Genomic DNA, 23,882 nt, shown 5'->3' on the forward strand with positions numbered 1-23,882 from the left:
TGCCCGGTCTAGCTGTGGTCGATGCCACCACGGCGCCCAACGCCACCACCTCCCTGCGAACGAACTGCTGAGCACGTCGCGGTCATCGCCGGTACACCTCGGCATCATGCCGCCAAGTACCACCAGCTGACACAGCTTGAAGTATCTGAAAGATCTGTCGTGCGTAGCACCTGCCGACCAGGCATGACAAAGCGTAGCACCTGTCGGCCAGGCATGACTTGACATCTCCACCGAAGCTCCGTGCAAGACGAAGCCGCTTCACCTCCTACCTTTGACTTCCAGCACTGCTCCACAAACGATGCTCCCAAGAGAGGAACGATGCCGCAGTGCCGCCATCATCCGATCAGGAAAAACATATCCTAGGGTTTTCCCCGGATCAGCACGGGTGGGTCGACAGTAGTTACACGATGATGCCTTCATCAAGGTAACAACGCAGAACGCCGCCATCGCCTGTCGTCGGCTCGGTTTTCACCGGCAACTCTTTCTCCCCAACTCGCAGCCGGGACTAGATGTCGGATCTCGAGATCTGACCACCCCGCCTCTGGCCGGCCACCTTCCACGAAGAAGAAGATCACCACCACCGGCTGCACCATCCAGATTAGATCAGACCGGAGGTGCCGCCAAGCAGTCCACCAGGCCCTCGACGTCGCTGCCGATCCAAAGCCAGATGATGCGCCGCCTCAACATAAACCGCCCGCCGCGAGGCAGGAGTGGCCTTCGCCGCCATCGCCGCAGCCATCGGCGCCACTTCGCTAGATCGATCACGCCTCCACGCGCATAGGGGGCCCGCACCGCCCCTGAGACACAGGAGCGAGGAGAACCCCCGCCACCGCTGTCGGCCACCGGGCGCAGACCAGTGGTGTCCTCCGGTGGTGGTGGGAGGAAGGGAGGGATGAGAGTCGGCCCCGGCGGCGTCTAGGGTTGGAGAACCACCCGTGTCGCCCGAAAGGGGGACGACGCGGGGGTCAGGAGCCTTTCACCATTGGCCTTCTCCGACCTTCCCCTGTGCTGTTGCAAGAACGAAAGAGCCTTAAACATGGCAGTAGCATTCTTTTTTGTTCCTTTTATCGACATATTCGGTGATTCAAACCTGCAAATGTTTACTCATGAAATCGAAGCACTATACTGCCGCTGCAAAAGAGAAACAAAATTTTACCCATTGATTTTCTAGCCGCGTTCTTCTTTTCTTCTTCCTTGTAGTACACGAATGATCGTATCACTCCGACCTTGCCGCAGAAATATTTTCAGTTGGCTGGTCTTTTGCAAGGATCGGCCGGGACCCAAGCCGTTGGATCGGATAATCGAGTGGTCAATGTTGCGGCTCTCCTTGCAACATGGCCAATGTTGCGCTTGGGAGACTGCAACATGGGACATTGCAAATAATGTTTGCAACATGACACATGTTACGCTTGTGAATAAAAGATATATTGCAACTTAATCCATGTTGTGCTTGGAGATTTGCAACATGACCCATGTTACATTGATGGTGACCGCCTTGTAGCTTGTCTACAACACCAAGCTTTAGCCTCACGTCGTTGGTGTTCCTGAATTGGCCGCGCACGTCATCTCTCTTCTTCCTCCATCATGTCGCTATCCGGCTTGTGTGGTTTCTCCTGGCTCCAAACATCGGTCAGAGGCATGATATGTTCCAATATTCATATTGGGCCACAATATGCTAGGTGGTCTTCCTGCAGCTGAGCATATTGAATTCATGCTCCAGCCAGTTACTCCAAAAGTCGAAGCTGATGAAGAGAGACATGCAATATATTTCAACACTCTTTCTAATGTCTAGGCTTATTTAGTCCCTAGACGGTGGATCAATGTAGACCATGGAATCATTTAATACTACTTTGGCAAGGTCTTGAACTCAAGACCTCTTGGTTCTAATATCATATTCGTGCTCCAACTAGTTACTCCAAAATTCCAAACTGATGAAGAGAGGCCGACAATATATTTCAACAGAGCACTTGCCACCTTTAAGATGGAGAGAGCCCATACAATGCCTTCGGTTCTGCAACCTCCTATCATGCAACAACCAAGGGGCATTTGCCTGATTGGACTGATCATATGAATGACCATTTGAAGGACATACCATTTGGTGAATTGGCGCATAGTTTGTTTGCCTAAGGATTGTGGTGGCCTTGGGGTGCTTGACCTCTAGACCTTGAATCATATTTTGCTTTTCAAGTGGCTCTGGAAACTTGATAATACTAAAGGTGTGTAACAAAAATTGTTCATAGATAAGTATCTTCATTCTCAAACCTTGTCAAGCATGGGACCTGGGTCTAGTGGCTATCATTCTGGCGGGGTCTAATGAAATTCAATAATGTGTATTTTCCAATAGTTTGTTGCGAGGTTTCTAGGCAAAAAAATTTGGGAGGGTGTTTAGATTGGCGATTCCTCTTTGGCTAACAAGCTCCCCATGTTTGTGAAAGTGCTAGTGATCGACTAGAGGGGGGTGAATAGGCGATTTTTATGGAAGTCTTCAAAACATGGAAGTTTCGAAGACAAACGATAGAAATAAACCTATTACCATACGGCGGAAGGTAGACTACACTAGCCAAACCATAGTCAAGTATTCAATGAAGTGAAAGCATAATGACTAATAGCAGCTAGGCAGTAAAGATCAGGTAGGAAGATATTGTGAAGCCAATCAGAACAAGTAGTCACTCAGTGAAGACAAAAGATAATGCAATCATACAATGACTTCACAAGAACCAACAGTAAGCAAAGGGAAGGGAAGGATGAAACCAGTGACTCGTTGAAGACAATGATTTGTTGGACCAGTTCCAATTGCTGTGACAACTGTACGTCTGGTTAGGGAGGCTGAGATTCAACTCAGAAGACCTCGTCTTCACCTTATTCCCCTTGAGCTAAGGACACCCAGTCCTCGCCCAATCACTCTGGTAAGTCTTCAAGGTAGACTTCCAAACTTTCACAGACTTCGTTCACCGGCGATCCACAATGACTCTTGGATGCTCAGAACGCGACGCCTAACCGGCTGGAGGATTGACAGTCCTCAAGTGTAATAAGTCTTCAGATCACACAGACAGGAAGACTTAAGTGATGCCTAACACTCTTTGCCTCTAGGTGTTTAGGGCTTTATCCTCGCAAGGAATTCTCTCTCAAAGGCTTCGAGGTGGGTTGCTCTCAAACGACAAAAGCCGTACTCTAACTCTGAGCAGCCAACCGTTTATGGTTGTAGGGGGTGGGCTATTTATAGCCACTAGGCAACCCGACCTGATTTGTCCGAAATGACCCTGGGTCACTAAGGAACTGACACGTGTTCCAGCGGTCAGATTTCAAACACACACAGCAACTTTACTTGGGCTACAAGCAAGCTGACTTATCCAACTCTGGACAAGATTTGCTCTCATAGTCTTCACTCGAAGACATAGTGTAAGTGCATCTAGTGCCACCCCTAGTTGGTTTTGGAGTATTGACGACAAACCTAGTTGAGGGACTAATGTGTTTGTGAGAATTGCAGGATAACACAGGTAGAAGTCCGTCATTGATTCAGTTTTCCTACCAGAGATGACCCCTAAAAATGTATGAAGACATTGATGTCAAAGGTGGTATATGAAGATATTCACATTGAGGACTATGACAAGAGAAGACATCGCATGAAGCCTATGGAGCTCGAAGACTTAGGTCTTTCTTAGTTCTTTTTCTTCTTTGTTGAGTCATAGGAACCACCGTACTGTTAAGTGGGGTCCAAGAGAACCAGTCAGAATGACTGAAGTGATGCTTAACCAAAACCTATGTCTTCGAGTGAAGACTATGAGAGCGAATCTTGTCCAGAGTCGGACAAGTCAGCTTTGCTTGTAGCCCAAGTAAAGTTGCCGTGTGTGTTTGAAATCTGACCGTTGGAACATGTGTTAGTTCCTTAGTGACCTAGGGTCATTTTGGACAAATCAGGTCAGGTTGCCCAGTGGCTATAAATAGCCCACCCCCTACAACCATAAACGGTTGGCTGCTTAGAGTTAGAGTACGGCTTTTGTCGTTTGAGAGCAACCCACCTCGAAGCCTTTGAGAGAGAATTCCTTGCGAGGATAAAGCCTTAACCACCCAGAGCCAAAGAGTGTTAGGCATCACTTAAGTCTTCTTGTCTGTGTGATCTGAAGACTTATTACACTTGAGGACTGTGAATCCTCCAGCCGGTTAGGTGTCGCGTTCTGAGCATCCAAGAGACATTGTGGATCGCCGGTGAACGAAGGCTGTGAAGGTTTGGGAGTCTACCTTGAAGACTTACCAGAGTGATTGGGCGAGGTCTGTGTGACCTTAGCTCAAGGGGAATACGGTGAGGACTGGGTGTCCTGAGCTACGTGTTCAGGACTGGGTGTCCGGGACTGTGTGTCCTCAGGTTTAAATACCTAGCCGCCCTAACCAGACGTACAGTTGTCACAGCAACTGGAACTAGTCCAACAAATCATTGTCTTCAACGAGTCACGGGTTTCATCCTTCCCTTCCCTTCACTTACTGTTGGTCCTGGTAAAGTCATTGTATGATTGCACTATCTTTTGTCTTCACTGAGTGACTGCGTGTTCTGTTTGGCTTCATAATATCTTCCTACCCGATCCTTACTACATTGCTGCTATTAGTCATTGTGCTTTCACTTCATTGAATACTTGACTATGGTTTGCCTAGTGTAGTCTACCTTCCGCTGCATGGTAATAGGTTTATTTCTATCGTTTGTCTTCGAAACTTCCACATTTTGAAGACTTTCATAAAAATCGCCTATTCACCCCCCCTCTAGTCGATATAACGCACTTTCAATTGGTATCAGAGCAAGGTACTCCCTTGTTCTGTGTGATTCGGTTTAACCACCTGGAGTTTTAGCTATGTCGACTGCAGGGATAATTAAAGTCTCCGCTGCGTGCCCTGTCTTCGATGGAACTGAATATCCCTACTAGAAGAATAAGATGCGCATGCATCTTGAAGCCATTGACGTCGACCTATGGTATGTCGTCAAGAATGGCGTTCCGAAGGCTGGAGAAGGTGTCACTGCTGTTGATGTCAAGAAGTTCATTCAACTGAACTCTACTGCCAAGAATATCATCTGTGGTCATCTGACCAAAGGACAATATGGCCGTGTGAGTGCTTTGGAAACATCTAAGCTAGTCTAGGACTGGCTCTCCAAGGTCAATGAAGGCGTCTCAACCTAGAGAGATCAGAGAATCAGTGTCCTTCGCAACCTCTTCAACCGCTTCAAGAGAAATGACAATGAGAATGTCCAGCTCACGTTTGATCGACTCACTGACATCACAAATGAGCTTCAAGCCCTTGGCGCTACTGAGATCACCAAGCATGAAGTCGTCAAGACACTACTGAGATCACTTGACAGTTCGTTTAACACCCTAGCCCTGATGATTCAAGAACGTCCTGATTTCAAGACACTCGATCCGTCTGACATACTTGAGAGGCTCAACACACATGAGTTTCAGCTTTCTGAGAAAAGAGATATCTACGGTCCAAACTATGGGCGAACTCGTGCCTTGAAGGCAAAAGCTGTCTCCTCATCTGAAGAAGAATCTGACTGGGTGTTCAGGACTGGGTGTCCGGGACTGTGTGTCCTTAGGTTTAAATACCTGGCCGCCCTAACCAGACGTACAGTTGTCACAGCAACTGGAACTGGTCCAACAAATCATTGTCTTCAACGAGTCACTGGTTTCATCCTTCCCTTCCCTTCACTTACTATTGGTCCTGGTGAAGTCATTGTATGATTGCACTATCTTTTGTCTTCACTGAGTGACTGCGTGTTCTGTTTGGCTTCATAATATCTTCCTACCTGATCCTTACTACATTGCTGCTATTAGTCATTGTGCTTTCACTTCATTGAATACTTGACTATGGTTTGCCTAGTGTAGTCTACCTTCCGCTGCATGGTAATAGGTTTATTTCTATTGTTTGTCTTCGAAACTTCCACGTTTTGAATACTTTCATAAAAATCACCTATTCACCCCCCTCTAGTCGATATAACGCACTTTCACATAGGATTTTGGTTAAGCATCACTTTAGTCATTCTGACCGGTTCTCTTGGACCCCACTTAATAGTACGATGGTTCCTATTACTCAACAAAGAAAAACACAGAACGACGAAACTGCTAAGTCTTCGCGCTCCATAGTCTTCACGTGTTGTCTTCTCTTGTCATAGTCTTCAATGTGAATGTCTTCACATACCACCTCTGACTTCAATGTCTTCATACATTTTTAGGGGTCATCTCTGGTAGGAAAACCGAATCAATGAGGGACTTCTACCTGTGTTATCCTTTCTCACAAACACATTAGTCCCTCAACTAGGTTTGTCGTCAATACTCCAAAACCAACTAGGGGTGGCACTAGATGCACTTACAATCTCCCCCTTTTTGGTGATTGATGACAAACTAGTTGAAGTTTTCAACGGGGAATAAAGTATGTGAAATTGTAAAGGATAGGTTATTGTCTTCATAAGTGGCAAAGGCTCCCCCTGAAGATGTGCATATAAGTAATTTGCTTTTGGTATGCAAATGCACATGGCAGGTTGTACTTGTGGAGATCCTCTTCAACTTATGATGACAATTCATCATGCATGAAAAGTATGTGAAGATAATGACATGCATAATGAAAAATGGACGTCTGCAAAATGATCTAAGTGCGGAATTTATCGTCGCACATGCGGAATTTATCATCGCATCACAGTAAAGCAAATAAGTAGCAGACGACCATCGAGTTTGAGTGTTACAACTCAAAGAACCAAATGTATCAAAACGCAAGAGTTGTAAACACTAGGCAAAATATAAAACTACCGCCCATATGAACCCGCTTGAAGACTATCAAACTCATCTGCTTCTCCCCCTTTTTTCAGTAAGGACCAAAAAGGTTTGAAGACATAGAGCACCTACTCGTTCCCATGAGGAGTAGGTGAAGCAGCAGGGTCGTCGGTGTTGTTAGGCGGTGCAGACGAACTTGGGGCAGTGTCGATGCATGCAGAAGTAGGGGGCGGTGAAGTAGCATCGTCTTCATCATCGATCACTCTGGCATTCACGGTTGCAGCAGAGGAGGAGAACTCAGAGTCTTCAAGAGACGGAGTTCGTCGCAGCACAGTCCTTCTTGAAGGTGTTGAGTCAAACTTGAAGCGTTCAGAGAAGCCGTCCTCTTGAAGATCATCTTCAAAACACATAAGCGTCAGCCCTTTCCATGTATGCCGACAAGTTTCATGGGAAACAAAGGCATTCTTGGTGGCAAGATTGCGAATCCTGTTTACGTCCACCATGAGGCTTTGCATTTGGCGCTTCAGCCAGTCATGATGCTTATCCTATTTCTGATGAAGGGCAACCAGAAGCTCTCGATCATTGAGAACACGGGATCGCTTCTTGGGCCGTTGGGCAATGGTGCTGTCAGTGGCTTCAGTGAGGGCACGGTGAGGTGCACGTGTAGTGCCAGCCAGAGGATAAACATGAGAGACTGGTTGAACTCCTTCAATGTTTTGAGAGGAGCTTTGATTCTCAGCATTCTGAAGACTAAGAGGCTCCTTGGCAGGCTCTAGATAGATGGCTTCAACTGACATATCGACGTCAGGCAGAAAGATCCGATGATTGCAAGCAGAGGACTGATAGGTGACAGCTGAGTGTAGTTTGATCAGCCGCATTATCCATGGAGCGTAAAACTTCAAGCCAAAAATGTCAGATCCTGATGCAGCAAGCTGGCGAATAAAGAAGTCTTGTGCATTGAAGCTTTTGCCATGAAGAATATGAAAGACCAATGTCTTCATTGCGCCTTCGAGCTTGGCATGGGGAGAATGTCCTTTGATGGGCCAGAGAGTTCACCTTATGATGTGATAGATGGTACGTGGCAGATACTCAAGGTCTTCAACATAGAACTCCTTAGGATATTCAGCATCTGGAGGCAAAGACTTCATCATGCTAAGCATCTGACTCATATTGGGCTCAGGCTTGTGGAAGATGCTTTCCATAGCAGCACTATGAAGCTGACAACCAGGTTCATACAGATCTCCTGGAGTGGGCAAGCCAGTAAGCTCAATGATATCAAAGGCTTTGGCTTCATGATGAACATTGCCTGTCATCCACTCAAGGACCCAAGTCTTCGGATCCCTGTTATAGCCACAGATATGAAAAGTGGCATAGAATTGGAGCAACAATTCTTCATTTCAGTGCTCCTTATCAGTGACGAACTGCAGCAAGCCTGACTCTCTGAAGCAATCCAGAGCTTCTTCCAAACAGGGCAGACCAGTTATGGCTTCAGTGTGAAGACGCATATGTGGGAAAATGCGACCTTGATTGTACAGAATGCATGAGTAATAACTTCACTGCTGATAGCTCCAGAACCGACCAGAAGATATTCTTGCCTTTGAGTAGGGGTTCTTGGCGCTATTGAAGAAGGTGTTGTGTGCCTTGAAGCCATTGATATTGAATGATCCGAGTGCAGATGCAGTGCCTAGAAACCTGGGCAACCTCGGTATTGGCTTCTGAACCTGAGGCCTGTGCTCAACGTGATAGTCAAATTGAGGACCAGCAGCAGGTGGAGGAGTCAGGAAAGGCCATTTGACAGTGACAAGTTGGCCATAGTTGAATGCTTGCTTGATAGTGTGTGGCCGAGGTGGCGGAACAGGAGCAGTGGCATTAACAGAGGTGTTAGGCTGCACAGCAGAGGCTTCAGGAGCAGTTGCATCATTGGCTTCATTGACTTCTGGCACATTGGTTGGTGCAGGCTCCACATTTGCTTCAGCCATGACTACGTCATTGGCTTCATTTGTGTTGGTGGTGGCAGCATCAAGATTCTCAACCTCCACTTGATGAGCTGAAGGGTCGGGCACAGACACGTTCTCCTCGAGAACAGCTTCTTCAATAATGGGGGGGAGTAGGGACACATTCTTCTTCTTGTCTGTCGTCGGCTGATGCAGCCGGAATGTCTTCAGCAGCTTTAGCCTCAGACTCGGAGACATTCATAGTAGGAGTGGCATCTGGAAACACTTGACGTGCAACAGATTGGTGGGGCACTTCTCCTTCTGGAACGCTCGAAAGAGGGACTTGAGGCCTTGGTCCTTTGCGAAGCCTGCGTAGCGCTGGAGACGCCTGTGGAGATGGAGTTGGCTGGGCCTCAAAGTCATCTTCTTCTTGCACTGATGGGGTTGCTTGCGGTTGGGGAGAGCATGGAGTGTCTTGTCTCTGTGCGTGATCAGCCCACGATGCATCCTGAGCAGTTGGCGTCAGAGGACGGCCAATGCTGATGAGTTTGTTGTGCGTGAGCACAGGTGATGATACCAGTTGGTGCTTGATCTGAGGAAGGAATTCATCATCTTCAACATTGTCATGGTGACCAATGTCTTCAGCAGCGGTGGGATCAACTGCTGGAATGTCTTCAGCATCATGAGCCTCTGTGGAAGCAGGCTCATGAACAACCAGTTGGCGCTCATGGTGTTCAGATGCAGGGAGAACCATTGAGATGGGTTCAACAACTAAGGGCTTTGTGGGAGCAGCCCGATCCTTTTTGGTCTTGCGCTTCTTCATAGAGGGAGCGACATTAGAAGCTTCAGGATTTTTCCTTTTTCTGGCTTCAGCCTTGGCAGTCCTCGTCTTCTTCAGTTCTGAAGCGGTTGACCTGACCTTGGGCTTCGAGCCAGTCATGCTGCTTGGGAAGACTATGCGAGGTTCTTCCTGCCTTGAAGGTGCAGATTGGTCAGTTGAGGGCTTCTTATTCTTTGCAGCCATTCTTGGGTCGATGCCAGGACGACCAAGAGCCTTGCGCTTCTCAGCCTCATTGTAGGCTTGCACACACTTGTCAGCCAGGCTCTTCATGTGTTCACGAGAACCTTGAGCTTCTTCACGCTTTTTGAGAAAGGCTTCCTTGAGCTCGTGCAGCATAATCTTGAAGTTTTTCACATCTTGCACGCTAAGCTTAGCCATGTGCTTCTTGAACTGAGCTTTCTCATAGTCGATCTTTTGCTTCAGTTCAACGATGCGCTGAGCTAGAGATAGCTCAGAAGCAATGGCGCCAGTGAAGGAGACAGTGAGGCCAATTGGAAGTTGCAGATCTTCAAAGCTGAGGTTGGGCGTGTCAAACCACTCATCAATGAAGTTATGGAGGATTGCCACATCAAATAGAGGCAGATCATTGAATATCTCTGCTTCTTCCTTGCTCTTGGTCAGTTGCTCAAGAGCGTCATCTGCAAGATCTTCATCGCTGGAGAGATCAATGGCGTCATTGCGCAGAATAGCAGCAGCAGTCAGTGCCTGATCAGTACTCCTTCTCATCTCAGTCTTCTTGGAGATATGTGATAGATCTTCAGACTGCACACTGTCTTCAGGAGGTGCAGTAGCCAGTGGCTTCGCATGTAAGACCTTTGGTGCAGGAGCAGGCTTTGAAGCTTTAGGCTTCTTCAGTTTCTTTGGCTTCGGTGGTACAGGCGCTTCATCAGATTCAGCGTCATCTGCAGGCTCATCCACGGCTGTCCCTTGAACCATGATATGAGTGATGAGACCTTCCAGGTTGTAGAAGGCCCAACAAGATTGGGTTCAGCTTCGCGGGTGCCATCGGCACGGGGAGCAGAAGGACCAGGGTTGAAGTCTAGTCCCAATGTCTTCTTGTTTTGCTTAGCCAAGTTCTTGGCAAACTGGAAGTTGCGCTTGAACAGATTGTCATCACGACACCATAGCAATGACGATGGATCAGCATCTGCAGGTTGTGGTCCATGGACCATGCAGGGATAGAAGCCTTGTTCAATGGCTTCATCTCTGGACCTGGGTTGAAGATTTCTGTATAGGATGTCTCCCCATGGTCGCTTGATGGCATTCTTCTCTGCATATTCCTGGGTCACAAATCTGTACTTGAACCATTGCTCAGCCCAGTACCTTCGAATCCATTGGATTCGTGTCTTGCGCTGATTGTAATCCTCTTCTAGGTCTGTCTTGTACAACTCTGAGAGGTCATCAGGCAAATCTCTTGATGTTCCCCCTCAACTGTCAGGACCCCGATTCCAAGTCACATCGATCTAGCCGGTAACACTTCATATCACTTTGCGGCCTCACGCACGGTATTCCCACGGGTGTCGCCTTACCATGGCCCGGGACCGTTTGCGCCTTTTGGCTCACGTATATGATAGTGTCGCTAGCATCCATATGACAGGGAACCCGGGCCGACATGGCTAGTCGTGAACCCAAAGCGGCACTAACCTATGGGGACAGGCATACATGAATCACATCGAGCGTGTCGGTCAGCAGCGTGTGAATCCGGGCTGTAGCACTGGTCTAACAGGACTCCGGGAACCCGGGCTCTAGCAGGCTAGGCAGGACTCCGGATGTCACCGCGTGACATTTCCCCGAAGGGACAGACACAGGAACGAAGTGAAACACATGCCGGCCAGTCAAGTGTCCTGAGCAGTAGTGCTGGGCTAACAGGACTCCGGTGAACCGGGCTGCAGCAGACTACTATGGCTCATGGAAGCACTAGACTACATTTCCCCATAAGATAGACTACTAAGGATAAACAACTAGATTGTCGTACCCCACACATACCAAGCATTTCAATCATACACACAATATGCTTGATATGTGTAAATACAACATGGCATCACAACATAACCCTACAACTCAAGTATTTATCCATTAGGCTCCGAGGAGCGAGATATTACAAACATGGGTCTCATGACCCAACAATCATAGCATACAAGTCAAAGCACATGTGGAAGCTTAACATGTCTGAGTACAGACATCTACAAATGAAAAAGGATGAGAAGCCTGACTATCTACCAGATCCTGCCGAGGGCACAAGATCGTAGCTGAGGTATCAAGCTAAACGTCGAAGTCCACGCGGAACTACTAGCGAGACTGACGTCTCTCTGCAAAACATAAAATAGGCAAACGTGAGTACAAATGTACCCAGCAAGACTTACATCAGAACTAACTACATATGCATCGGTATCAACAAAGGGGTGGTGGAGTTTAACTACAGCAAGCCAACTTTGACTCGGTGGCTATCCTGAACTACGACTGCAAGCAACTCTTTTGAGGTGGCGCACATGAGTCCACATGTTCACCATTCAATACACCACTATGGATCCGCTCTCGTCTCCCTACGAGAAGGCCATCCATAGCACTCACACTTATCTTGCGAGTTTTAGAGTATCCACTTTCACTCGTCTATGAACTATTATAGGCAACCCAGAAGTCCATTACCGCGGACACGGCTATTCGAATAGATGATGTTAACCCTGCAGGGGTGTACTTCTTCACACACGCTCTCACCACTTACCCCGTTTACACGACATGTACTCGGCAACCTTCAAGCGGAAGCCCAATGAGGGTGTCGGCCACAGCCTACCTAAACACTCAAGTCTCTAGTCCAGGTTTATCGCCTATCCAGGTTCCATCCGCAGGGAGTCCGGCCGAGGTTTCCACATACGGCCCCGGACGATGTGTACAGGGTTCCGAGACACCAAACGGGCGCCCGGCATGCCCGGCCATGGTGTATCTACCGCATCATAGCCCACCCCTAGGGTCAGCGCTACGCACGGCCGCCAACACATATCCTATAAACACCAGAAACTAGTTGCAACTCCTGGACAGAGGACAAGGGTGATCAAGAAGCCGAGAGGGTCCATTGGTTTCGGGCCCAATGCGTGGTAGTAACTGTTTCATGGATCACAAACACAGAACTCATTTCCTAAGGACGGTTTCAATGAGACAACCCACCATGTACTCCTACATGGCCTCTCACCGCTACCTTTACCAAATCGTGTTCACACACTTAGCTCACACACAGTAGGACATGTTCATCACTGTTCCAATTCATCCCCGATGAATCAGACCTGACTCAACTCTAAGCAGTAGCAGGCATGACAACAAGCATGAATGAGTAGGCACATCAGGGCTCAAACAACTCCTACTCATGCTAGTGGGTTTCATCTATTTACTGTGGCAATGACAGGTCATGCAAAGGATAAAGGGGTTCAGCTACCGCAACAAGTAACAGATGAATCGTTGTTGTCCTAATGCAGTAAAAGAGAGCAGGAGCGAGAGAGTGGGATTGTATCGGAATGAACAAGGGGGTTTTGCTTGCCTGGCACTTCTGAAGATAACGTTGAGTCTTCATCAGTGTCAACGATCACAGCGTCGGAGCAGCGTCTACCGACAGGGGACAATCACCGACAAACAAGGAAGAACACAATCAATGCGATGCAACAATATGATGCATGATCATGACATGGCAATATGTTGTTGATTGAGCTAATGCAACTAGAAACAAGATAAATGGAGTTGGTTTGAACACTAGGTTCAAAATCAAATTCAAACTAGGAATTCAAATAGTGCATTATCATGTTTTGGACTAAACAGTGAGGTTAAGTTGTTCAAACATGCATGAAAATGCCATAATCAGATTCCTTGGATTTTTCTGATAATTTTACATATATAATTTATTGCATTTGGAGTTATAGATTATTTTCTATGATTTTTAGAAGTTTTAGCTATTTTCTGAAATAAATAAATCATTTCTGATTTATTTAAAATCCCAAAAAAGCTTTACTGCGTCAGCATTGCGCAAGGGTGATGTCAACGGGTCAACTGGTCGGCCAGGTCAAACCTGACCAGTGGGACCCACTGGTCAGTGACCCAGTCAACTAACCAAGTTAGTTAGCCCTAACTAACTGGGTTGGGCCCACTGGTCAGCGACTAACCTAACTAACCTAAATAGGATTAGCTCTAACTAACTTAGTTAGCCGGGCGGGGCCCGCATGTCAGTGGCTCATCTAATTAGCTAAGTTAATTAACACTAACTAAACCTAACACTAATTAAGCAGGCGCCTGGGCCCACACGTCAGGGGAGGTCAAACCCCTGGTCAACCGGGGCTAAACAACCGGCGTTTAGCCGCCGGCGATGACCAGACGCGGCGGAGGGCCGCGGGAACGGGCTCTAGGGCCCCGTTCACAGCGTGGTTGGGCTCGTTCAAGAGCCCAAACCAGCGCGCGTCGGATGGTGGCGCCAGCCGGGCCTGGGGCGGCCGGAGGCGACGGCGGGGAGCTCGGCCGTGGCGGCCGGAGCTCGGGCGTGCTCGGGTTCGGCGCTGGGATACACAACAGGGGCGTGGAGAGGGGCTACGGCCTCCTGGGAGTGTGGCAAACGCGGTGACGCGCTCGGTTTCGAGCCCGCGTGGCTGTGGCCACGACGACGGCGTCGCCGGCGGAGCCGAGTGCTCGGGCTCGGTGGAGATGGCGGCTAGGGGGCGCAACCGAGGCGTAGAGGAGGGGGGTTAGGGGCAGGGGCTTACGTTGAGTCTTCCGGTGCAGACGGCGGGGCCGGGGAGGTGTCGGAGCGAGCAGGGCGGCAAGGCGAATCTTGGGTGACCCGAGGAGGATGAAGGGGTCGGGGATGGTGCTTCGAGGCGTCCGGCGTCATGTGGCTCAGCGGAAAGGACCGGGGCGTCACGGCGGAGCTCGGGGACGCGTCGGAGAGGCTCGGAGGTGGCTCTGGCCGTGGGGGAGCTCGTCGGCGGCGATGGCTGTGTTCGGTCGCGCGCGTGAGAGAGAGACAGAGGAGGGGATGAGGGCGAGGGAGAGTGCGAGAGAGGTCGGGGGATGCGTGGCGTCGCGAGGGAGGGCCAGAGCGACGAGGAGGCAGGCAGGGAGGCAGGAGGTGGCCGGCGCGTGGCCGGCGCGTGGCGAGCATGCGCCCCTGCCTTCTGGTGCGAGGTAGGGGGTGACTGGCGCTGGCCAGTCAGCTGGGCCAGCACAGTGTCGGGCCAGCAGTGGCCCAGGTAAGCTCTCTCTCTTCTCTGTTTTCTAAATTGTTTCTGTTTTCTATTTTTCTGCAATTGTTTTGGGTTTAGTTTTAACACCAAACCATTTTATGAAATCCCGAAAATAATTATGTGGCTAGAACTAAAATATCCAAAACCACATAAAATGTTCCAGAATTATTGGACATATATTAATTATATAAAGAATATATATCCAATGCAAATAGTTATTGAATTAATTCAAAGGCCCAAAATAAATGTTTCTGAGATACCAAAAACATTGGTTTGAATTTTACCTCTTGCCAATATTTTCAGAGACTAAGAGGAACATTTTCTTGGACTTCTTTGAAGACATTTTAATGTTGATTATTTTTGAACTGGTTTCTGAGGGTTTCAACAAACCTCAATTCAACTTTCAGAATTTTTAGACATGATGCATGAGTGCAGATGCAACAATTTCACTCAGGTACTCTAGGGCTGTGACAACTCACGCCTACTAAACAAGAATCTCATCCCGAGATTCAAGCGTAGGGTAAGGTGAAGGGGGAAACACAAGCTAACAAAATCTTCATGATCCAGATGTCTTCTCGAGGATGTTGATTTATTGCATCATCTTGATCTCGACGTCTTGCTTTGAGAACTACATCCAACATGACAACGAGTAGAAAGGGAGAATTTAAGAAGAAACATCTTCTTGAGGTTCGAGCAACATATTAATGATCACAAGATCAACTCATGGAATGAGACATAGAAACATCTCTGGAGCTGAGAGGCAAAACATGCATCGGAGATGATGGAAGAGAAACATATGACAAAGGTTCAAATTGGTAGGCGATAATTCCATGCTGGAGTAGGATGGTGCATGGTTTTCAAGGTAGTGAGGAGATAATTGCCATGATACCATAACGAGACATCTTAAGGAAGGTGACTCGCAGAAATATTCCCTTAAGTGGCAAAAAGAATTACTTTTGAATCAGAGATCATTGAAACTCTTCATACTGGCTTAAGGAAATTTACAATTGATCGTTTGAGATAGCTCGAAGAGATGGCATACTTGGACTAGGATGGATGATGTGGACTACCTTGTTGAAGACAACGCAATGGATGATTTTTGCTTATCACCGGAAATGGATGGAACCCGTGGTAGGACCACTTTGAAGATGATCCTGATCAGTAATTACTGAGAAGGGTAGTCCGTAGTAGGAGGACACAATGGAGGTGCAAGCTGGGAACAAAATGCAAATGCTGGGAATGATTCTAGTAACTGGGGAGGAACCCAACAGTAGAGAGAGATTCCACTGTTTGAAAGGTTATGGCATAATCGAAGAAACTGAGAACGGATCCCAATTAATGCCGAAGATAAATCCTAGTGCTTGCACGTGCTCTCAAGAACTTGAGCATTTCCATATTCATCAAGGTTTTACCAATATCCGTGACAAGGATCCTGGCAACACAACATACTACCATGATGGATATTGGTGGAGGATGCGGATGCAAAGGAAGATAACACTTTCTCAGATTTCACCTTAGCGAGGCCAAGGGGATAAAATCTGGATAATCGACCGAGAGACATTTAGCACTCCGCTTCTAATGTTCCCCTTGATGTACTGGTTACCATGGTCATGCTTTAAAGCATCAACATAGCCATCAAGTAGTGGTCGGACTTCGGAATACAAAGGATCCATAAGGAACAACTTCTGGAGAAAATCCTACGAAATCCTTATAGAGAGGTGGCCAACTTCTTCAATCAAGATACTACAATAATAGATCTTCCGACTGGGTGTGTTGGCCACAACATCCACTTTACCGGTTATTGAGAGACCGATATTATAGTTCTTGGAAAATGCTCCAACCATCATATCTGCCTGAGATTCAGATCTGGTTGGTGTTAGGATATTCCAGACTCATCGAGTCTAGAAAGGAAAATGAAGGTTTGCAACACAATTTGACGAGATGACGTTGTGAGATTCTCGGGGAATGAACTGCGATAGCAGGCTCCAAAACATGATCTGGTTCTGCTACAAACCTGTGAACACACTGTTCCAGACAAGCATGACCACATGGTAGTCTTATAATAAAACACTACCGAGTTCAGGTGGGGAACCATCATCAAGGATAACAAAGTCCTTGCATAAGTCATCATTAGCTCTTAAGAAGGAACTTCTTCTCCTTGAACAAATCAATCAGTGGCTTGGTGTGCTAGGAACACATACAGAATGGAGGCGGCCAACCTATCATACCATAGAGTACTTCGCACATAGGCATGACTAACTTGGGATGATTCCAGAGGGAGCAAAAACAAGCTTTCTCGAATTTATAGCGGCAACTTGCACCAAATGCACATGAATCAGAGAAAGTCGCTTCTTTCATCCAAACATATGCTTCATGAACGAAACACGAAGAAATGCTTACACAAGTTTCCAACACTAGGTTGATGTTCAACATGAGTCATGGGGGAAGACAGAATGTTGCTAATGGGCTCAACAGCAACTCATCTGAATTTCCATATCACTGGACTTCCACCATCATGTGAACACGGTGATAGTATTGGTCAGACTAGAAGATGTAATGATGTATGCTCGAGGGATCAACCACGAGTAAGACAACATTACGAACATCATTGGTTCTGATTTGACTTGACGATAGCCCATACTCAAGTCAAGGTTTTGACAAGGCAATAGATCCAACAACTGATCACGAGGACCAATTGATGGAGATATCATCTTTCTTCAACACGCACACACACAAAAAGATATCCCTTAACATGAACTAAGTCGGACAAGCTTTATCTTCCAACTCTCCAAGTTGTTGTTTAGCTCAACCAACTAGCTCAGGGATATCCAACACAGATTCTTGGAGAAGGGGTGATTTATAAGAAAACCCATTTAATCACGAACTCAACATACCGGTCAGGTGACAACCAGGTAATACTTCCGAGAAGATCTTCGGAAATCACGAACCACCGATATGTTATTAAGCTCAAGAAAAATCTTGCTTGTCAGGGCAAGACAATATGATCAAATAAGCAAGGATAGACACAGTCCCAACTCTTGATCGAAGAGTGCACCAGGGAAATGGACTAGGTAGCACAATCAATCTTAGAATGATGATTCAATAACCAACACGCTAAGAATGAGAATATTGTCCATTAACTACCAAGTATCGAGGTTGCTAGGAGTATTGATTTCACACATTACAGTTCACTTGTCGGCATTCCGGTTATGGCAACACGGGACCAAGGAATGAACGATGATGGCTAGAGTATCACTGCATCAAGAATTCATAAGATAAGGTGCAATTCTCATGACGTTCCTGACATAAAAGTGGGTAATACTTCAGGGTAGAACAGAATCAAAGCTTGATTGCATTTGATCTACGGAATACAACTGCTTTGACCCAATCCTGGATATGGATGAGGTACTGGAGTTTGTTTCTCCTAGTCATTCTGAAATAGAACGGGTTGACGAACCACAAGAATACTAGGCATTGATAACACGAATGCACGACATAAACTTGGCTATCAACTAATAGACAAGGATCGGAATACAACTACAGAGGGACAACTCAAGGAACATATATCTTTCTGAGTTGTGGATGCATAGGTTAGTATGTCGAACAAGTTCAACATATTTCTTCCGGATGACCCATGCTGAGAGGTAGGACTGGCGGAGACACAATTATGAATGGAGAACTCCTCAGGAGTACTCTAATGGTGATCTTTTGGTTCAAAGAACTTCTGCCTTAATGGTTCATGGTATTTGGAAGAAGGAAATACCATGGATCTTGAGGACTATCGCAAAGGTTACTAATATCCTAAAGGTACGAGCAACACTATCAACACGAGGTAAGTAGAGTGAATCTTGGGTCAAGAACCCAGGAGTAGAATACCTACTAACTAATAACATCACGGGATGCTTTCGAGAAGAATGGCCAGAATCATCACGCTAGGAATATAAAGCATTGCTAGATTACTGGGTGATTCCCTAAGACACCTATGGCCATAATAATAGTTCCAACATATATGTCGAGGCAACAGAGTACCTCAACTCACCGATTAGTGTGGTTAAACTGGCCCAAAAGGACATCCGGAACTGGGAGGAAGGATTTGCAAATGCATCAGATTATTTAGAAACCTGGGATGACTCGGACAGCATAACGGCTGTAAATGCTCAAAAGATTTAAGACATCCTGCAAAATGGTGGCATAACCACTCAACATCACAATAACAAGGTTCCGAGATCAATGGTCAACATACAAAATAATAGGAACTGAACTGAGGCTTGAATCCAACAATCTTATAAGTCTCTATCATAGCAATTCGTCATCCTAATAGATAGATGAGAAGGCCTAGTTCTTAATCCCCGTAGGAAGGAAGAGGATGACTCAGATCAGAGGGCATGAGGTATAAGGAGTAAAAAGAGCCTTATGTTCCCTTCCACAATCAATTCCCTTATATAACTAAAGCATTTCTAGACACAACTTCGACCCGTTTGGCTTGGCAATCCTACAGGCAGTCAGGCTCTGATACCAATGCTGTCAGGACCCCGATTCCAAGTCACATCGATCTAGCCGGTAACACTTCATATCACTTTGCGGCCTCACGCACGATATTCCCACGGGTGTCGCCTTACCATGGTCCGGGACCGTTTGCGCCTTTTGGCTCACGTATATGATAGTGTCGCTAGCATCCATATGACAGGGAACCCGGGCCGACATGGCTAGTCGTGAACCCAAAGCGGCACTAACCTATGGGGACAGGCATACATGAATCACATCGAGCGTGTCGGTCAGCAGCGTGTGAATCCGGGTTGTAGCACTGGGCTAACAGGACTCCGGGAACCCGGGCTGTAGCAGGCTAGGCAGGACTCCGGATGTCACCGCGTGACATTTCCCTGAAGGGACAGACACAGGAACGAAGTGAAACACATGCCGGCCAGTCAAGTGTCCCGAGCAGTAGTGCTGGGCTAATAGGACTCCGGTGAACCGGGCTGTAGCGGACTACTATGGCTCATGGAAGCACTAGACTACATTTCCCCATAAGAGAGACTGCCAAGGATAAACAACTAGATTGTCGGATCCCACACATACCAAGCATTTCAATCATACACACAATATGCTCGATATGTGTAAATACAACATGGCATCACAACATAACCCTACAACTCAAGTATTTATCCATTAGGCTCCGAGGAGCGAGATATTACAAACATGGGTCTCATGACCCAACAATCATAGCATACAAGTCAAAGCACATGCGGAAGCTTAACATGTCTGAGTACAGACATCTACAAATGAAAAAGGCTAAGAAGCCTGACTATCTACCAGATCCTGCCGAGGGCACAAGATCGTAGTTGAGGTATCAAGCTAAACGTCGAAGTCCACGCGGAACTACTAGCGAGACTGACGTCTCTCTGCAAAACATAAAATAGGCAAACATGAGTACAAATGTACCTAGCAAGACTTACATCAGAACTAACTACATATGCATCGGTATCAACAAAGGGGTGGTGGAGTTTAACTGCAGCAAGCCAGCTTTGACTCGGTGGCTATCCTGAACTACGAATGCAAGCAACTCTTTTGAGGTGGCGCACACGAGTCCACATGTTCACCATTCAATACACCACTATGGATCCGCTCTCGTCTCCCTACGAGAAGGCCATCCATAGCACTCACACTTATCTTGCGAGTTTTAGAGTATCCACTTTCACTCGTCTATGAACTGTTATAGGCAACCCAGAAGTCCATTACCGCGGACACGGCTATTCGAATAGATGATGTTAACCCTGCAAGGGTGTACTTCTTCACACACGCTCTCACCACTTACCGCCGTTTACACGACATGTACTCGGCAACCTTCAACCGGAGGCCCAACGAGGGTGTCGGCCACAGCCTACCTAAACACTCAAGTCTCTAGTCCAGGTTTATCGCCTATCCAGGTTCCATCCGCAGGGAGTGCAGCCGAGGTTTCCACATACGGCCCCGGACGATGTGTACAGGGTTCCGAGACACCGAACGGGCGCGCGGCATGCCCGGCCACGGTGTATCTACCACATCATAGCCCACCCCTAGGGTCAGCGTTACGCACGGCCACCAACACATATCCTATAAACACCAGAAACTAGTTGCAACTCCTGGACAGGGGACAAGGGTGATCAAGAAGCCGAGAGGGTCCATTGGTTTCGGGCCCAATGCGTGGTAGTAACTGTTTCATGGATCACAAACACAGAACTCAGTTCCTAAGGACGGTTTCAATGAGACAGCCCACCATGTACTCCTACATGGCCTCTCACCGCTACCTTTACCAAATCGTGTTCACACACTTAGCTCACACACAGTAGGACATGTTCATCACTGTTCCAATTCATCCCCGATGAATCAGACCTGACTGAACTCTAAGCAGTAGCAGGCATGACAACAAGCATGAATGAGTAGGCACATCAGGGCTCAAACAACTCCTACTCATGCTAGTGGGTTTCATCTATTTACTGTGGCAATGACAGGTCATGCAAAGTATAAAGGGATTCAGCTACCGCAACAAGTAACAGATGAATCGTTGTTGTCCTAATGCAGTAAAAGAGAGCAGGAGCGAGAGAGTGGGATTGTATCGGAATGAACAAGGGGGTTTTGCTTGCCTGGCACTTCTGAAGATAACATTGAGTCTTCATCAGTGTCAACGATCACAGCATCGGAGCAGCGTCTACCGACAGGGGACAATCACCGGCAAACAAGGAAGAACACAATCAATGCGATGCAACAATATGATGCATGATCATGACATGGCAATATGCTGTTGATTGAGCTAATGCAACTAGCAACAAGTTAAATGGAGTTGGTTTGAACACTAGGTTCAAAATCAAATTCAAACTATGAATTCAAATAGTGCATTATCATGTTTTGGACTAAACAGTGAGGTTAAGTTGTTCAAACATGCATGAAAATGCCATAATCAGATTCCTTGGATTTTTCTGATAATTTTACATATATAATTTATTGCATTTGGAGTTATAGATTATTTTCTATGATTTTTAGAAGTTTTAGCTATTTTCTGAAATAAATAAATCATTTCTGATTTATTTAAAATCCCAGAAAAGCTTTACTGTGTCAGCATTGCGCAAGGGTGATGTTAGAGGGTCAACTGGTCGGCCAGGTCAAATCTGACCAGTGGGACCCACTGGTCAGTGACCCAGTCAACTAACCAAGTTAGTTAGCCCTAACTAACTGGGTTGGGCCCACTGGTCAGCGACTAACCTAACTAACCTAAATAGGATTAGCCCTAACTAACTTAGTTAGCCGGGCGGGGCCCGCATGTCAGTGGCTCATCTAATTAGCTAAGTTAATTAACACTAACTAAACCTAACACTAATTAAGCAGGCGCCTGGGCCCACACGTCAGGGGAGGTCAAACCCCTGGTCAACCGGGGCTAAACCACCGGCGTTTAGCCGCTGGCGATGACCAGACGTGGCGGAGGGCCACGGGAACGGGCTCTGGGGCCCCGTTCGCAGCGTGGTTGGCCTCGTTTGAGAGCCCAAACCAGCGCGCGTCGGATGGTGGCGCCAGCCGGGCCTGGGGCGGCCGGAGGCGACGGCGGGGAGCTCGGCCGCGGCGGCCGGAGCTCGGGCGTGCTCGGGTTCGGCGCTGGGATACACAACAGGGGCGTGGAGAGGGGCTACGGCCTCCTGGGAGTGTGGCAAACGCGGTGACGCGCTCGGTTTCGAGCCCGCGTGGCTGTGGCCACGACGACGGCGTCGCCGGCGGAGCCGAGTGCTCGGGCTCGGTGGAGATGGTGGCTAGGGGGCGCAACCGAGGCGTAGAGGAGGGGGGTTAGGGGCAGGGGCTTACGTTGAGTCTTCCGGTGCAGACGGCGGGGCCGGGGAGGTGTCAGAGCGAGCGAGGCGGCGAGGCGAATCTCTGGCGACCCGAGGAGGATGAAGGGGTCGGGGATGGTGCTTCGAGGCGTCCGGCGTCATGTGGCTCGGCGGAAAGGACCGGGGCGTCACAGCGGAGCTCGGGGACGCGTCGGAGAGGCTCGGAGGTGGCTCTGACCGTGGGGGAGCTCGTCAGCGGCGACGGCTGTGTTCGGTCGTGCGCGGGAGAGAGAGACAGAGGAGGGGATGAGGGCGAGGGAGAGTGCGAGAGAGGTCGGGGGATGCGTGGCGTCGCGAGGGAGGGCCAGAGCGACGAGGAGGCAGGCAGGGAGGCAGGAGGTGGCCGGCGCGTGGCCGGCGCGCGGAGAGCATGCGACCCTGCCTTCTGGCGCGAGGTAGGGGGTGACTGGCGCTAGCCAGTCGGCTGGGCCGGCACAGTGTCGGGCCAGCAGTGGCCCAGGTAAGCTCTCTCTCTTCTCTGTTTTCTAAATTGTTTCTGTTTTCTATTTTTCTGCAATTGTTTTGGGTTTAGTTTTAACACCAAACCATTTTATGAAATCCTGAAAATAATTATGTGGCTAGAACTAAAATATCCAAAACCACATAAAATGTTCTAGAATTATTGGACATATATTAATTATATAAAGAATATATATCCAATGCAAATAGTTATTGAATTAATTCAAAGGCCTAAAATAAATGTTTCTGAGATACCAAAAACATTGGTTTGAATTTTACCTCTTGCCAATATTTTCAAAGACTAAGAGGAACATTTTCTTGGACTTCTTTGAAGACATTTTAATGTTGATTATTTTTGAACTGGTATCTGAGGGTTTCAACAAACCTCGATTCAACTTTCAGAAATTTTAGACATGATGCATGAGTGCAGATGCAACAATTTCACTCAGGTACTCTAGGGCTGTGACATCGATGCTGTCGGCCACCCTTCCTTGCTGATTTTTCTGTAGCCATGATCTTCAAACTGAATGGCTTCAACACGTTCAAAGATTTCAAAGGCTTCCACTTGCTGGTCAAACAGGAACTGGCTTCGGAAGAATTTATATGATGCTGTAAGAATTCTGCAAATGAATGCAGACTATGAGAACCAAGGGATTCTCCCACGGACATGTACCTATGACAGCATTAAGGTGCGAAGGAAGGGGAAGAGGTCATATGCATTCTCAGAAGATTTTGAAGATAAATCAGTTTAGAAGACATTGACCTCATAGTGCGAAGACATTCACTCATAGATAGGGAGTTGGTTCCAGATTTGTACGAATCCACGAATA

Source organism: Triticum urartu, chromosome 5A (assembly GCF_056163025.1).
Source record: "Triticum urartu cultivar PI428250 chromosome 5A, HENAU_Tu73, whole genome shotgun sequence".
Classification (NCBI taxonomy): domain Eukaryota; kingdom Viridiplantae; phylum Streptophyta; class Magnoliopsida; order Poales; family Poaceae; genus Triticum; species Triticum urartu.